The sequence below is a fragment of the Canis aureus genome, chromosome 12 (assembly GCF_053574225.1).
Source record: "Canis aureus isolate CA01 chromosome 12, VMU_Caureus_v.1.0, whole genome shotgun sequence".
NCBI lineage: Eukaryota > Metazoa > Chordata > Mammalia > Carnivora > Canidae > Canis > Canis aureus.
The window spans coordinates 6,338,577-6,355,078 of NC_135622.1; the positions used below are offsets into that span (position 1 = coordinate 6,338,577).

General features: G+C 35.8%; 1 protein-coding gene and 1 long non-coding RNA gene across 18 annotated transcripts in view; one reads left to right on the forward strand and one right to left on the reverse strand.

Annotated features, from left to right (window-relative positions):
- LOC144280472 (uncharacterized) overlaps positions 1 to 16,502 on the forward strand; it is a 99,344-nt gene that overhangs the window by 41,996 nt on the left and 40,846 nt on the right. Inside the window, exon 7 of one of the 5 annotated variants that reach the window (XR_013348871.1) lies at positions 12,628 to 16,487. The exons of 2 other annotated variants lie outside the window; for them this stretch is intronic. This is a non-coding gene — a long non-coding RNA (uncharacterized LOC144280472). Of the gene's footprint in view, positions 1 to 1,402; positions 1,585 to 12,627; positions 16,488 to 16,502 lie in introns of those variants that run through there. 2 more of the 5 variants (XR_013348875.1, XR_013348872.1) reach the window with 2 other exon arrangements.
- GJA8 (gap junction protein alpha 8) overlaps positions 1 to 16,502 on the reverse strand; it is a 70,054-nt gene that overhangs the window by 35,485 nt on the left and 18,067 nt on the right. For 2 of the 13 annotated variants that reach the window (XM_077842554.1, XM_077842546.1), the window contains exon 2: positions 1,517 to 1,571. The exons of the other annotated variants lie outside the window; for them this stretch is intronic. The gene's annotated coding sequence lies outside the window, so the exon portion shown is untranslated. The remainder of the gene's footprint in view (positions 1 to 1,516; positions 1,572 to 16,502) is intronic. 13 annotated transcript variants of the gene reach the window in all.

The window sequence follows — 16,502 nt, forward strand, 5'->3', positions numbered from 1 at the left end:
TTTTATTTATTTATTCATGAGAGACACACACACACACACACAGAGGCAGAGACACAGGCAGAGGGAGAAGCAGGCTCCATGCAGAGAGCCCAATGTGGGACTCGATCCCGGGTCTCCAGGATCAGGCCCTGGGCTGAAGGCGGTGCTAAACCACTGAGCCACTGGGGTTGCTCCGCATTTTTCTTCTTTTCTCTTTTATCCAGGGAAATCCAGGAATATTGTCTTTATCACCACCACCCTTAAATTGCACAATGATGTGCTTGATGTAAACCCATTCATTGCATAGATTTTTGGTGGGTCCTTTCAATCTGGAACTTTATGTCCTTCAATTTGGGGAACTTTTCTGGTATTACTTCTTTGTTGATTTCCTCCTTCATATTTTTTCTTTCCAAAACTTTTAATTTATCAGGAGTTGGACATCCCGAATTTATCTTCTAATTTTGTCTTCTATTTTTATGTCTGTTTTCTTGTTCTACTTTCTGATACATTTCAATTATATCTTTCAATATCTCTATTGAATTATTTTGTTCTTGCTTTTGTATTTTAATTTCTAAGAACTCTTTTTCCTCCTCCTCCTCCTTCTTTTTTTTTTTTATTTAAAGATTTTATTTATTCATGAGCGACAGAGAGAGAGAGAGTCAGAGACACAGGCAGAGGGAGAAGCAGACTCCATGCAGGGAGCCTGATGTGGGATTCGATCCCAGGACTCCAGGATCACACCCTGGGCTGCAGGCAGAGCTAAACTGCTGTGCCACCAGGGCTGCCCCCTCTTTTTGAGTCCCTGCTTTCAAATCATTTGGTTACATATGTAGGAGCAGACTTACTCAACCATAAGGTAATTTAAAAAAATCTTTTTAATATTAAAAAACCTTTTTAATCGATTTACTTAAACTTTAAAAAGTTCACTCATTTCACCACCACCCACCCCCTGGCAACTACCAACCTGTTCTCTATATCTATAAGCTTGTGGTTGTTTTTCAGATCCCACATGTAAAAGAGATCATAGGTATTTGTCTTTCTCTGTCTGGCTTATTTCACTTAGCAAAATGTCCTCAAGTTCCAACCATATTGTTATAAGTGGCAAGATTTTGTTCTTTCTTTCATGGCTGAATAACATTCCATTGTATAGATACCACAATTTATTTATTTATTTATTTATTTATTTATTTATTTATTTATTAACTTATCCATTGACAGACACTTCGGTTATTTATATATCTTGGCTATTATAAACAATGCTGCAATGAACATGGAAGTGCACATATCTTTTTGAAGATCATTTTAATTATTGTTAGATATCTGTGCATTTTCTCTTTGTGATTCTTCCCAGATTTCTTATATTCTAGTATAATATTTCTTTAATTTTTTCTCATGGCTTTGTTTTTTCAACTTTTTATTCTAGATATCTAATTTCAATACTCACCAAGGCCTTCATTGCCTTCTTTATCTGGGAAAATATGAGGTCAAAGTATTTAAAAAAATGTTTCAAGAGATTTAATCTTCAATCTGAACATACCCAGTTTTCAATGTTCATCAGTGCAAGTCCTATGGAGGAAATTGTAGTCAAACTGCTGAAAATAAAAAATAAAGAGAAAATCTGGAAATAAACCCATACTTATATGGTCAATCTGTAAAAAAGGAGGCAATAATAAATAATGGGGAAAAGGTGGTCTTTTCAATAAATGGAATTGGGAGAACTGGACAGCTATATTCAAAAAAATGAAACTGGACCACTTTCTTACACCATACACAAAATGGATTAAAGACCTAAATTTGAGACCCGAAAACATAAAACTCCTAAAATAAAACACAGGCAGTAATAGACATTGGTTTTAGCAACACATTTATGGGCATGTCTCCTCAGGCAAGAGGGAAAAAAAGCAAAAATAAACTATTGGGTCTATACCAAATAAAAAGCCTTTTCATAACAAAGGAAACCATCAACAAAATGGAAAGGCAACCTACTGAATGGGAAAAGATATTTGTAAATCATATATCCAATAAAAGGTTAATATCCAAAAAATATAAAGAACTTATACAACTCAACACCAAAAAGACAAACAATCTGATTTTAAAATGGGCAAAAAGGACCTGCATAGATATTCTATCAAAGAAGACATATAGGGCAGTCCGGGTGGCTCAGGGGTTTAGCACCGCCTTCAGCCCAGGGCCTGATCCTGGAGACCCAGGATCGAGTCCCACGTCAGGCTCCCTGCATGGAGCCTGCTTCTCCCTCTGTCTGTGTCTCTGCCTCTCTCTCTGTTTGTCTCTCATGAATAAATAAATGAAATCTTTAAAAAAAAAACCCAAGGAAGATATACAGATGGCCAATAGACACATGAAAAGATGCTCAATGTCATTAATCATCAGGAAAATGCAATGCGATATCACCTAACACCAACCAGAATGGCTAGTATCAAAAAGACAAATAAGTGTTGGCAAGGATGTGGAGAAAAGGGAACCTTTATGCACTATTGGTGGGAATGTAAATTGATGCAACCACTGTGGAAAGCAGTATGGAGGTTCTTCAAAGAGATTGAAGATAAAAATACCATTCGATCCAGAATTTCACTGGATGTTTACCCAAAGCAAATGAAAACACAAATTTGAAAAGGTATATGCATCACTATGTTTATTGCAACACTATTTACACTAACTAAAATATAGAAGCAACCCAAGTGTCCATCAGCAGATGAATGGATAAAGAAGATGTGGCATAGCGGGATACACAATGCACACACACACACACACACACACACAAACACACACACAAATATTATGTATCCATGAATAAGGATGAAATCTTGCCCTTTGTGACAACATGGATGGATCTAGAGGGTATTATTCTAAGTGAAATAAATTGGACAGAGCAACACAAATACCATATGATTTCACTTATATGTGGAATCTAAAAAACAAAACAAATGAACAAACAAAAACAGATTTTTAAATACAAGTGGTCACCAGAGGGCAGGTGAATGTGGGGATGGACAAACTAGTGAAGAGGATTAACAGGTACAAATTTCCAATCATAAAGTAAATAAGTCATGGAAATGAAAGGTACAGCATAGGAAATATAGTCAATAATATAGTCACACTGTATGGTGACAGATGGTGACTACACTTACTGTGGCGAGCATTGAGTCACATAAAGAATTGTTGAATCACTTTGTTGTATACCTAAAACTAATGTAGCATTATATGTCAACTGTATTTTAAGAACCAATTAAAAACTAAAGAAAATGAAGAGGGAAAAACTTAAAAGCAGCCAGAGCTGGGAGGGGACACAACATACTGGGACACACAAAAAATCTATTAGAGCTGACTTCTCACAGGAAATAATGAAGGTGAGAAGAAATGGAATGATATATTTCATAGGTGGAAAGAAAAACAAGTCCTGTCAACTCAGAATTCAATATGCTGTGACAATATCCCTAAATTATGAGGTGGGATAGACATTTTCAGATAAATAGAAGCTAAGAGACTTTGTTGCCAGCAGACCTACATCACAAGAAATGCTAACAAGTAGTTATTAGGCTGAAGGAAGATATCAGATGAAAATTCAGATCTACCAGAATGAAAGCAGAGAGTAAATATGTAGGTAAGTATACAACACTACCTTCGTTTTTCCTCTTAATTTCTTTAAGGGATGAGTGACTGCTTAAAACTGGCAAGAATATCTTGTAGGGTATATGATATAGGTAGAAGTATAACATATCGCAATAACACAAAGGATGGAGGAGCAGATGGAAGTATAGTTTTGCAAGAGTCTCACATTTCATGTAAAGTGCACAATATTCTCAGTAGATTATGACAAATGAACAAAACCTATGGTAATGTCTAGAGCAAACACTAAGAAAAAATCTCAAGATACAAGTTAACTGTCAATAGAGGAAATAAAATGGAACACCAGAAAAGTTCAATTAAACCCCCCCCCAAAAAAAATAAATTAAAAAAAAAAAACCCTAAAAAGGCAGGAAAGGAGAAATAGAGAGGGGAAAATCCAGATGGGATAAGTAGAAAAAAAAAAGCAAGACGGTAGACTTATACCTAATGATCTCAATAATTACATTAAATAAATATGGACTAAACATTTTACTTAAAAGATAGATTTTCAGAAGGGCATGTAAATGATATCCAGAGGAGACAGAGCTTGAATACAAGATACATATACAGGAAAAGATAAACAGTTAGATAGAGGCAACTTGGTGTGGCTATATTAGTATTAGTAGACTTAAAGTCCAGGAATATTTCCATATTTAAAGAGGGACATTTTGCAATAATAAAAGGGTCAATTCACGAGGAAGACATAACAATTCTTTTTCTTTTTTTAAAGATTTATTTATTTATTCATGCGAGACACAGAGAGAGAGAGAGGCAGAGACATAGGCAGAGGGAGAAGCAGGATCTTCACAGGAAGCTGGATGTCGGACTCGATTCCATATCCTGGGATCATGCCCTGAGCTTGAAGGCAGACGCTAAACCCCTGAGCCACCCAGGCGTCCCAAGACATAACAATTCTAAATATAAATGCATCTAATAACAGAAGCAAAACGTGACAGAACTATAGGGAAAAATAGACGAATATCTAATTATAGTGGGAGATTTTAATAACTTTCTCTAATTTATAGAACAAGTAAATTAAAAAGTTAGTAAGGATAAAAAGTTTTGAACTACACAATCAACAACTTTACTTAACTGACATTTATAGAACATTCTACCCTGTAATAGCAGAATAAACATTTGAGTGCTCAGCAAACATTCCCCAAGTTGGACCATAGGCTGGGGCATAAAATAACTGACAGTGCTTTCAGAAGATTAATATCTTACAGAATATATTTGACTATAGTAAAATTAAGTTAGAAATCTGTAACAATAAGGTATCTAGAAAAATCCTCCAATACTTAGAAATATAACAACACATGCATAAATTGCCCATGTCTTAAAGAAAAAATCATAAGAGAAATTGGAAAATGAAACAAAAATGTCAGTATACTTCTGAAAAAATAACTTTTTAAATGGAAATTTATTTTATTACTTAAAGTCAATTAGCCAACATATAGTACATCATTAGTTTCAGATGTAGTGTTCAACAATTTATCAGTTGCTCAGTCACTTAAGTACCTGCCTAAGGCTTGGGCTGCCTGCTCCATGGGGAGTCTGCTTTTCCTCCCTTCCCTGCTGCTCCCCCTGCTTGTACACTCTCTCTTTCTCTCTCAGATAAATAAATAAAATCGTAAAAAATATATTTTATCCGTTTCGTATTAACACCCAGTGTTCATCACATCACGTGCCCTCCTTAATGCCCATCACCCAACTAACCCATACCCTAACCACTTCCCCTCTAGCAACCCTGTTTGTTTCCTATAGTTAATTTTCTTATGGTTTTTCTCCTTGATGACTTCCCATTCACTTCTTCCTCCCTTACCCTATGATCCTCCATGCTATTTCTTTTATTCCACATATGAGTGAAACCATATGATAATTGTCTTTCTTTGATTGACTTATTTTGCTCAGCATAATACCCCCCAGTTCCATCTACAACAATATAAATGGTGAGTATTCGTTCTTTCTAATGCTGAGTAATATTCCATTATATATACATTGTATATTACCTTATGCATACACACACACACATATATGTATATATATATATTACATCTTTATCCATTCATCTGTCTGTGGACATCTTGGTTCTTTCCATAGTTTGGCTATTGTGGACATTGCTGCCGTGAACACGGGTGCAGGTGCCCCACTGGATCACTACATTTGTATCTTTGGGGTAAATACCCAGTAGTGCAATTGCTGGATTGTAGGGTAGCTTTATTTTTAACTTCTTAAGGAAGTTAAAAGGAAGCCACTTTTCCAGAGTGGCTGCACCAGTTTGCATTCCCACAAACAGTGTATGAGAGTTCTCCTTTCTCTGCATCTTCACCAACATTTGTTGTCTTTGTCTTGTTAATTTTAGCCATTCTGACTCTGTATGAGGTGGTATCTCATTGTGGTTTTGATTTGTATTTCCCTGATGGCAAGTGATGTGGAGCCTTTTTTCATGTGTCTGTTGGCCATTTGTATGTCTTTGGAGAAATGTCTGTTTATGTTTTCTGCCCATTTCTTGACTGGTTTGTTTCTTGGGTGTTGAATTTGATAAGTTCTTCAGAGATTTTGGATACTAGCTCTTTATCTGATAAGACATTTGTAAATATCTTCTCTCATTCTGTGGGTTGCCTTTTATTTTTGTTGACTTTTTCCTTTGCTGTGCAAAAGCTTTTTATCTTGATAAAGTCCCAATAGTTCATTTTGCTTTTGTTTCCCTTGCCTTTGGGGATATATCTAAGAAGTTGCTGTGGCTGAGGTCAAAGAGATTGCTACCTGCATTCTTCTCCAGGATTTTGATTGATTTCTGTCTCACATTTAGATTTTTCATCCATCTTAAGTTTATCTTTGTGTACGGTGTAAGAAAAGATCCAGTTATATTCTGCATGTGGCTGTCCAATTTTCCCAACACCGTTTGTTGAAGATACTGTCTTTTTTCCCATTGGATATTCTTTCCTGCCTTGTTGAAGATGAGTTGACCATAGATTTGAGGGTCCATTTCTGGGTTCTCTATTATGTTCTATCAATCTATGTGTCTGTTTTTGTGCCAGTACCATACTGTCTTGATGATTACAGCTTTGTAATATAGCTTGAAGTCAGGCATTGTGATGCCACCAGCTTTGGTTTTCTTTTTCAACATTCCTCTGGTTATTCAGGTGTTTTCTGATTCCATACAAATTTTAGGATTATTTATTCCAGCTCTGTGAAAAAATTTGGTGGTATAGAGATTGCATTGAATGTGGAAATTGCTCTGGATAGCATAGGCATTTTCACAATATTTGTTCTTCCAATCCATGAGCATGGAATGTTTTTCCATTTCTTTGTGTCTTCCTGAATTTCTTTCATAAGTCTTCTGCATTTCTAAGAATGCAGATCCTTTGCTACTTCTTTTATTCAGCTTATTCCTAGGTATCTTATTGTTTTTGGTGCAATTATAAATGGTATTGATTCCTTAATTTCTCTTTCTTCTATCTGAGTGTATAGAAATGCAACTGATCTTTGTGCACTGATTTTATATTCTGCCACTTTGCTGAATTCCTGTATGAGTTCTAGCAATTTTGGGGTGGAGTCTTTTGGGCTTTCCACATAGAGAACCATATTATCTTCAAAGAGTAAGAGTTTAACTTCTTCTTTGCCAATTTTAGAGCCTTTTACTTTTTTTTTGTTGTTGTCTGATTGCTGAGGCTAAGTCTTCTAGTACTATGTTGAACAGTGGTGAAAGTGGACATCCTGTAGTGTTCCTGACCTTAGGGGAAAAGCTCTGTTTTTCCCCACTGAGAATGATGTTCACTGTGGGCTTTTCATAGATGGTTTTTATGATATTGAGGTATGTTACCTCTATCCCTACACTATGGAGAGTTTTAACCAAGAAAGAAGCTGTATTTTATCAAATACTTTTTCTGCATCGATTGAGAGTATCATCTGGTTCTTATTCTTTTATTAATGTAGTGTATCACATTTATTGATTTGTGGATGTTGAACCATCCTTGTAGTTCAGGAATAAATCCCAGTTGGTTGTGGTGAATAATCCTTTAATGTACTGTTGGATCCTATTGGCTAGTATCTTGGTGAGAATTTTGGCAGCCATGTTCATCAAGGGTAGTGGTCTGTAATTCTCCTTTGTAATGGGATCTTTGTTTAGTTTTGGGATCAAAGTAATGCTGGCCTCATAGAAAGAGTTTGGAAGTTTTCCTTCCATTTCTATCCTTTGAAACTTCTTTAGTAGAATAGGTATTATTTCTTCTTTAAATGTTTGGTAGAATTCCCCTGAGAAGTCATCTGGCACTGGACTCTTGTTTGTTGGGAGATTTTTGATTACTGCTTCAATTTCCTTGCTGGTTATGGGTCTGTTCAGATTTTCTATTTCTTCTTGTTTCAGTTTTGGTAGTTTATAAGTTTCCAAGAATGTATCCATTTCTTCCAGATTGCCTAATTTGTTGGCATATAGTTGCTTATAATACGTTTTTAAAAAAGATTTTATTTATTTATTCATGAGAGGCAGAAACACAGGCAGAGGGAAAAGCAAGCTCCATGCAGGGAGCCTGATGTGGGACTTGATCCTGGGACTCCAAGATAACACCCTGGACCAAAGGCAGGCACTAAACTACTGAGCCACCAAGGGATCTCCCTTATAACAAGTTTTAAAAATTGTTTGTATTTCTTTGGTGTTGGTCATGATCTCTCCTCTTTTATTCATGATTTTATTTATTTGTGTCCTCTCTCTTTTCTTTTTGATAAGTCTGGCTAGGTGTTTATTGATCTTATGAATTCTTTCAAAGAATCAACTTCTAGTTTCATTGATCTGTTCTACTGTTCTTCTGGTTTTATTTCATTGATTTATGCTCTAATTTTTATTATTTCTCTTTTCCTACTGGGTTTAGGTTTTTTTACTGTTCTTTCTCCAGCTCTTTTAGGTGTAAATTTATCTTGTGTTTTTGAGACTTCTAATTTTTTGAGAAAGGCTTGTACTGCCATGTACTCCCCTCTTAACAGCTTTTGCTGTATTCCAAAGGTTTAGAACAGTTGTGTTTTAATTTTAATTTGTTTTCATGAATTAAAAAAAACTTCTTTAATTTCCTGGCTGACTCATTCCTTCTTTAGTAGGATGGTCTTTAACCTCCAAGTGTTTGAGTTCATTCCAAATTTCCTCTTGTGATTGAATTCAAGTTTCAAAGTATTGTGGCCTGAAAATATGCAAGGAATAATCCCAATCTTTTGGTGTCAGTTGAGACCTGATTTGTTGCCTAGTATGTGATCTATTTTGGAGAATGTTCCATGTGCACTTGAGAAGAATGTATTCTGTTGCTGTTGGATGGGCTGCTCTAAATATATCTGTGAAGTTCATCTGGTCCAGTGTGTTATTCAAAGTTCTTGTTTCTTTGTTGGTCTTCTGCTTAGATGATCTGTTTATTGCAGTGAGTGGGGTGTTGAAGTCCCCTACTATGATTGTATTATTATCAATGTGTTTCTTTAAGTTTTTTATTAATTGGTTTATATAATTGGCCATTCCCAAGTAAGGAGCATAAATATTTATAATTGTTAGATCTTCTTGTTAGATAGAACCTTTAAGTATGATATAGTGTCCCTCTTCATTCCTTACTACAGTCTTTGGTTTAAAACCTAATTGGTCAGATATAAGGATTGTTATGCCAGCTTTCTTTTGATGTCCATTGGCATAATAAATGGATCTCCATCCCTTTGCTTTCAATCTGCAGCTGTTTTTAAGTTTCAAATGAGTCTCTTGTAGACAGCACATGGATGGGTCTTGCTTTTTTTTTTTTTAATTTTTATTTATTTATGATAGTCACACAGAGAGAGGGAGAGAGAGGCAGAGACACAGGCAGAGGGAGAAGCAGGCTCCATGCACTGGGAGCCCGACGTGGGATTCGATCCCGGGTCTCCAGGATCGCGCCCTGGGCCAAAGGCAGGCGCCAAACAGCTGCGCCACCCGTGGATCCCAGGTCTTGCTTTTTTAACCAATCTGTTACCCTATATCTTTTGATTAGAGCATTTAGCCCATTTACATTCAGACTAACTATTGAAAGATATGAATTTAGTGCCACTGTATTACTTGCACAGTCCCTGTTTCTGTAGATTGTCTCTGTTTCTTTCTGGTCTATGTTACTTTCGGTCTCTCATCGCTTATAGGATATCCTTTAATATTTCTTGCAGGGCTGTTTTAGTGGTCACAAATTCTAGTTTTTGTTTGTTCAGGCAGCTTTTTATCTCTCCTTCCATTCTGAATGACAGCCTTGCTGGATAAAGTATTCTTAGCTACATGTTTTTCTCATTTGGTACACTAAATATATCATGCCAGCCCTTTTGGGCCTGCCAGGTCTCTGTGGACAGGTCTACTGCCAGCCTGATGTTTCTACCTCTGTAGGTTAAGGAGTTCTTGTCTTGAGCTGCTTTCAGGATTTTCTGTTTATCTCTGAAATTTGCAAGCTTCACTATTATATGTTTAGTATTATATATTATCAATTTTTATTGATTTTGAGAGGGGTCCTCTTTCCTTCTTGGACTTGAATGTCTTTCCTTCTCTAGATGAGGAAGTTCTCAGCTATGATTTGCTCAAATATACCTTCTGTTCCTCTCTCTCTTCTTTCTCAGGGACCCCACTAATTCTAATATTGCTTCACTGATTTCTTGAAGCCTCCTTTCATGGTCCATTAGTTGTTTTCTCTCTTTTCTTCAGCTTCTTTCCATTCTATCAACTTGTCTTCTGTATTACTGACTCTCTCTTCTGCCTCATTTACCCTAGCTGTTAGGTCATCCAATTTTGAGTGCATCTCAGTTAAAGCATTTTTAATTTCAGCCTGGTTAGATTTTGTTTCTGTACTAAGAGATTCTCTAGTGTCTTTTATGCTTTTTTCAAGGCCAGCTAGTAACTTTATAATCGTTATCCTGAATTCCAGCGCTGACATTTTACTTATATCCATACGAATTAGATCTGTGGCAGAGAGTATTATCTCTGGTTCTTTGTTTTGTTGTGAATTCCTCCTTCTAGTCATTTTGCCAGAGAAGAATAGATGAATGAGAGAACAAAATAACCATGACCCAAGCAAAATACACACTAGACAATTTTGAAGAGGCCAGAAACTAAAAAAGGAAAGAAAAAAAAAAGAAAAGAAAGGGGCAGGGAGAGAGAATATAATCTCTCAGGTGGACAAAGCAGGGTGATCCACTTGGTCCTTGATGTATTTTGGTCTGTTTATTAGAAGACACTAAATCCCCAGATTGTGAAGAACTAAAACTTACATATACACAAAAATAAAAAGGAATACAGCAAAAGGAAGTCAAGAATGAAGAATATATCTATAAAATGTAAATGTAAAAAAATGAAAGTTAAAAAAATACTTAAAAGCAAAGAGTTGATGAAAATAAGAAACTAATTGAAAAGGAAAGAAATTAAAAAAAAGAAAAGGAAAAAATTTAAAAGAAAGATAAATGAATCATGAGAAAAACCCCTCAAATTCTATATGCTATTTTCCCCTAGCCCTGGAATTTTGCAGTCTTGTGTGCTCTGTAAACTTGGTATTCACCTCTTGTTTTAGCTGGTCTTCTTGGGGAGGGGTCTGATGTGCTGATTCTCAGGTGTCTTTGCCTGGGTGGAGTTGCATTGCCCTTGCCAGAGTGCCAGGTTCCATGTAAGCTGTTACTGGTTGCTCTATATTTTCTTTTGTTCTCTGTGTCTCCTGTGCCTCCTTAGAGGATGAAAATAAAAAATGGCTTCACCTTGACCCCCCCCAGCCCCAGAGCTGAAAGAGTATGGTCTCCTCTCTTCAGTAAACCTTTAGGGAAAAACATTCTTCACTTTTGTGTGTGCCAAACTCTGCAGACTCCTGTGGTGTGGGACCCCATTGATCCTCCTGACGGAAGGTGGAGGGCCACTGTGTTTCTGCTCTTTGCAGGGCCCCTGCAGGGAGAGTGGTTGCCCAATCATGCTGCAGTTCCCAGTTTATGGTGATTGGAGCTGAGAGCTCCCTCCTGGGCTCACTAACCATAATGGTTTCCCCTGCTGAATGCTTGGGAATGCTGCCTACTCAGGCACCCCATTTTTTCTATGACCCTGGGATCCTGAGACCATGCTGTCCTACCTAGGATTCTGCTCCACTTTACTACTTTTTTTTTTTTTAATTTTTATTTATTTATGATAGTCACACAGAGAGAGAGAGGCAGAGACACAGGCAGAGGGAGAAGCAGGCTCCATGCACTGGGAGCCTGACGTGGGATTCGATCCCGGGTCTCCAGGATCGCGCCCTGGGCCAAAGGCAGGCGCCAAGCCACTGCGCCACCCAGGGATCCCTCCACTTTACTACTTGAGCATCTTTCAGGCAGGGACTTCTTTTACTGGAGCAGACTTCTAAAAATTCCGATTTTGTGCTCCACTGCTATCACTTTCCGATAGCTGGCTTATAGAGGCTCCCTCCCACTGCAGTTTATCTTCTGAAATATCCCCTCAGATTCACTTCTCCACACCCCCTATTTTGCAAAAAGTGGCTGCTTTTCTATTTGTTGAATTCCAGCAATTCTTTTCTTACATCTCTGGTTGAATTCATAGGTGTTCAGAATGATTTGACAATTATCTAGCGAAATTCAAGGGACCAGATGAAACAGGGTCCCATGTTCTTATGCTGTCTTGCCCTTCCTCCTAAAGAAATACTTGAAGGCACATTTAAAGCTTTTTTCTTTTTTTCAGAAAAGTAAAAATGTTTAAAATCAATGATCTACATTTCACCTTAAGAAGCTATATTTGAAAATGTTCAATACTCATTCATGATTAAAATGCTCACCAGAAAAGGGATAGAGCCTCCTCAATTTGATAATGAACATCTATGAAAAATTCTATAGCTAACATCATACTTAATAGTATAATATTGAGTGCGTATCTCCTAAGATCAGAACAAGTGTTCTCACTACTTCTACTCAGTATTGTATGGAAGACCCTAACCAGTACAATATGGAAAAGAAACAAATGAAATAAAGTTTGAGAAAGATGAAGTAAAATTGTCTTTTTTTTTTTTTTTTCAGATGGCATGACAGTGTATTCAGGAAATGCTGAGGAACATAAATTCTCCCCCACCCGAAATTGTACTGGAACCACCAAGTGCATTTAATAAATCAGATGATATAAAGTCATTGTACAAAGATTGATCATATTTGTTTATACTAGCAGTAAAAAATTGGACAATTAAATATAAAAATATTACAATAATATAAAAAACAAAATGCTTGGGAATAAATTTAGTAGAAGTGCAAAATGTCAACACTGAGCACAAAACATTGTTGGGAGGAATTAAGTAAATCATAAACAAGAGGAGAGATATATTGTGGTTACAGATTGGAAGAATCAATGTGGGAAAAGTGCCCATTCTCTACAAATAGATCTATAGATTTAGTACAATCTCAATCACATCCTAGTGGATTCTTAAAAATATAAATTGACATGTTGATTCTTAAATTTATGTAGAAATGCAAAGGACTTGAATAGTCAAAACAATCTGGAAAAAGAATAAATTTGGAGAATTCCCATTACTTGATTACATGAATATAGTAATTAATATTTTATAATATAGTAATTTCTATGAAGCATACAAATTAGATAAATAAAACAGAATAGAGTACAGAAAAGAGATTCACACATATATGGTAAATTGATTTTTGACCAATTATCAAGTTAGTTCAGTAGAGGAAGGGATAATCTTTCCCCAAATAGTGATATAACAGCAGGATAAATGTATTTTTAAAATTAATCTTTACCCTTACATCATACTATATACAAAATTAATTTGAGATGGATCATAGTCCTAAACATAAAAGGTAAAATTATAATAGTTCTAGAGGAAAACATAGGAGAATATTTTTGTGACCTTGGCATCACAAGATATTTCTTAGCTCACAAAAAGCACTAATCAAAGAGAAAAAATATTGACAAATTAGATTTATCAACATTCAAAGCTTCTGCTCATTAAAAGACATCATTAAAATAAAAAGACCAGGCATAGTCTAGGAAAAAAATATTTGTAAAACTTATATCTGACAAAGAACTTCTTTCTGATAAATGTGAAGAATTCTTACAGATCAATTGTGAAAAGATAATCCAGCAAATAGAATGGGCAAAAGGCTTGCATAAACACTTCACAAAAGAAGATACATATGTGGCTAATATGCACATGAAAATGTGTTCAACATCACTAGTCATTAGGAAAATGCAAATTAAAACCACAATGAAATAACACTATGTACATATCCACCAGAATAATTACAATCAGGGGCACCTGGCTGTCTCAGCAGAACATGTGACTCGATCTTGGGGTTGTAAATTTGAGCCCCACGTATGGTGTAGAGATTACTTAAAAATAAAATCTTTTAAAAATGGCTATAATGAAAAAGGGAAATTGGAACTTGCATACATTGGTGGTCAAATTTGCAGCAGTGTTTGGAAGTCCTTAAAAAAGTTAAACATGAACACTGGGGTGCATGTATCCGTTTGAATCTGTGTTTTTATATCTTTGGGTAAATATCTACTAGTGCAATTGCTCGATCATAGGGTGGTTCTATTTTTAACTTTTTGAGGAACCTCCATATTGTTTTCCAGAATGGCTGCACCAGCTTGCAGTCCCACCAACAGTATGAGAGGGTTCCCCTTTCTCCACATCCTTGCCAACACCTGTTGTTTTCTGTGTTGTTAATTTTAGCCATTCTGACAGGTGTGAGGTGGTATCTCATTGTGGTTTTGATTTGTGTTTCCCTAATAATGAGTGATGTGGAGTATCTTTTCATGTGTCTGTTCACCATGTATATGACTTCTTTGGAAAAATGTCTATTCATGTCTTCTGCCCATTACTAAACTAGATTATTGTTTTTTGGGTGTTCAGCTTTATAAGTTCTTTATATATTTTGGATACTAATCCTTTATCAGATATGTCATTTGCAAATATCTTCTCCCATTCTGTAGGTTGAGGCTCATGGAGGAACAACAAATATTGTTAAAATGTCTCTGCTACCCAAAGCAATCTACACATTCAAAGCAATCCCTATTAAAATATCATCAACATTTTTCACAGAGTTGAAATAAACAATCCTAAAATTTGTATGGAACCAGAAAAGATCCCTTTTAGTTTTGTTGATTGTTTCTTTCACTGTGAGGAAACCTTTTATTTTGATGAAGTCTCAACAGTTTATTTTTGCTTTTGTTTCCCTTGCCTCAGGAGACATTTCTAGTACAAAGTTGCTACAGTTGAGGTCAAAGAGTTACTGCCTGTATTTTCTTCCAGGATTTTAATGGTTTCCTGTCTCACATATACGTCTTTCATCTATTTTGAATTTATTTTTGTGTATGGTGTAAGAAAGTGGTCCACTTTCATTCTTTTGCATATGGCTGTCCAGTTTTTCCAACACCATTTGTTGAATGGACGGTCTTTTTTTCCCATCAGATATTTTTTTTTCTGCTTTGTCAAAGATTAGTTGGCCATTTAGTTGTGGGTCCTTTCTGGGTTTTCTATTTTATTCCATTGATTTATGTCTGTTTTTGTGCCTATACTACACAGTCTTGATCACTATAGTTTTGCAATATAACTTGAAGTCCAAAATTATGATACCTCTAGCTTTGCTTTGCTTTTTCAAGATGGCTTTGCTTATTTGGGGTCTTTTGTGGTTCCATACAAATTTTATGATTGTTTATTCTAGTTCTGTGAAAAACGCTGGTGGTATTTTGATAGGGATTACATCATCAACAATAGCCAAATTATGGAAAGAGTCCAATCGACTAATGAACAGATAAAGAAGATGTGAGATGTATATATATATATATACATATATACATATATATGATGTATGTATATATATGCATATATGTATATATGTATGTATATATATGCATGTGAGATGTGTATATATATATTCATATATACATATATATATGAATAACTCAGCCATAAAAAAGAATGAAATCTTGCCATTTGCTGTGACATGGATGGAGCTAGAGAGTATTATGCTAAGTGAAGTAAGTCAGTCAGAGAAAGACAAATACCAAATGACTTTACTCATATGTGGAATTTAAGAAACAAAACAGATGAACATATGGGGGGGAAAAAGAGAGGCAAACCAGGAAACAGACTCTTAACTACAGAGAACAAACTGAGGGTTGCCAGAGGGGAGGTGGGTGAGGGATGGTCTAAGTAGGTGATGGGTATTAAGGAGGGCCCTTGTGATGAGCAATAGGTGCTATATGTAAGTGATAAATCACTATATCTTGCACCTGAAACTAAAGTTACACTGTATGTTAACTAACTGGAATTTTAAAACTTGAAGAAAAACTGTTAAATATGAACCTACTCTATAATCCAGCAATTTATCTCTTAGATGCTAACCCAAAAGAAATAAAAACATGTTGGCAAAAAAGACTTGTGTAAGGATGTTCACAGCAGCTTTATTAGTTAAAGCCAAAAATTGTAAATAACCCGAGTCTATCAACAGGAGAATGCATAAACAAATCATGGTATGCCCATACAATGGAATTCTATTCAGCAATAAAAAGGAATGAACTATGGATACACACAATATACACAAATTCCAAAAGAATTATCCTAAGTTAAAGAAGCCAGGCACAAAGGACTATGACTGTACAATTTTTTTTATATGAAAAACTAAAAAAATGGCAAAATTACAGTGACGAGAACGAGACCCATGACTGTCAGAGGACAGGGAATGTAGGGAGGGGATTGACTGTAAAGAAGCTGGCAGAACTTTTTTGCATGATTGAAATGTTCTATATCTCGATTGTAGTGGTGATTACATGGCTATATACCCTTGTGGAAATTTAGCAAAGTGTATGCTTTTAATGGGTGAACTTTATTGTGTGTTAGTTATGCCTCACTAAAATAAAGGTGATTTGAAAACACAAC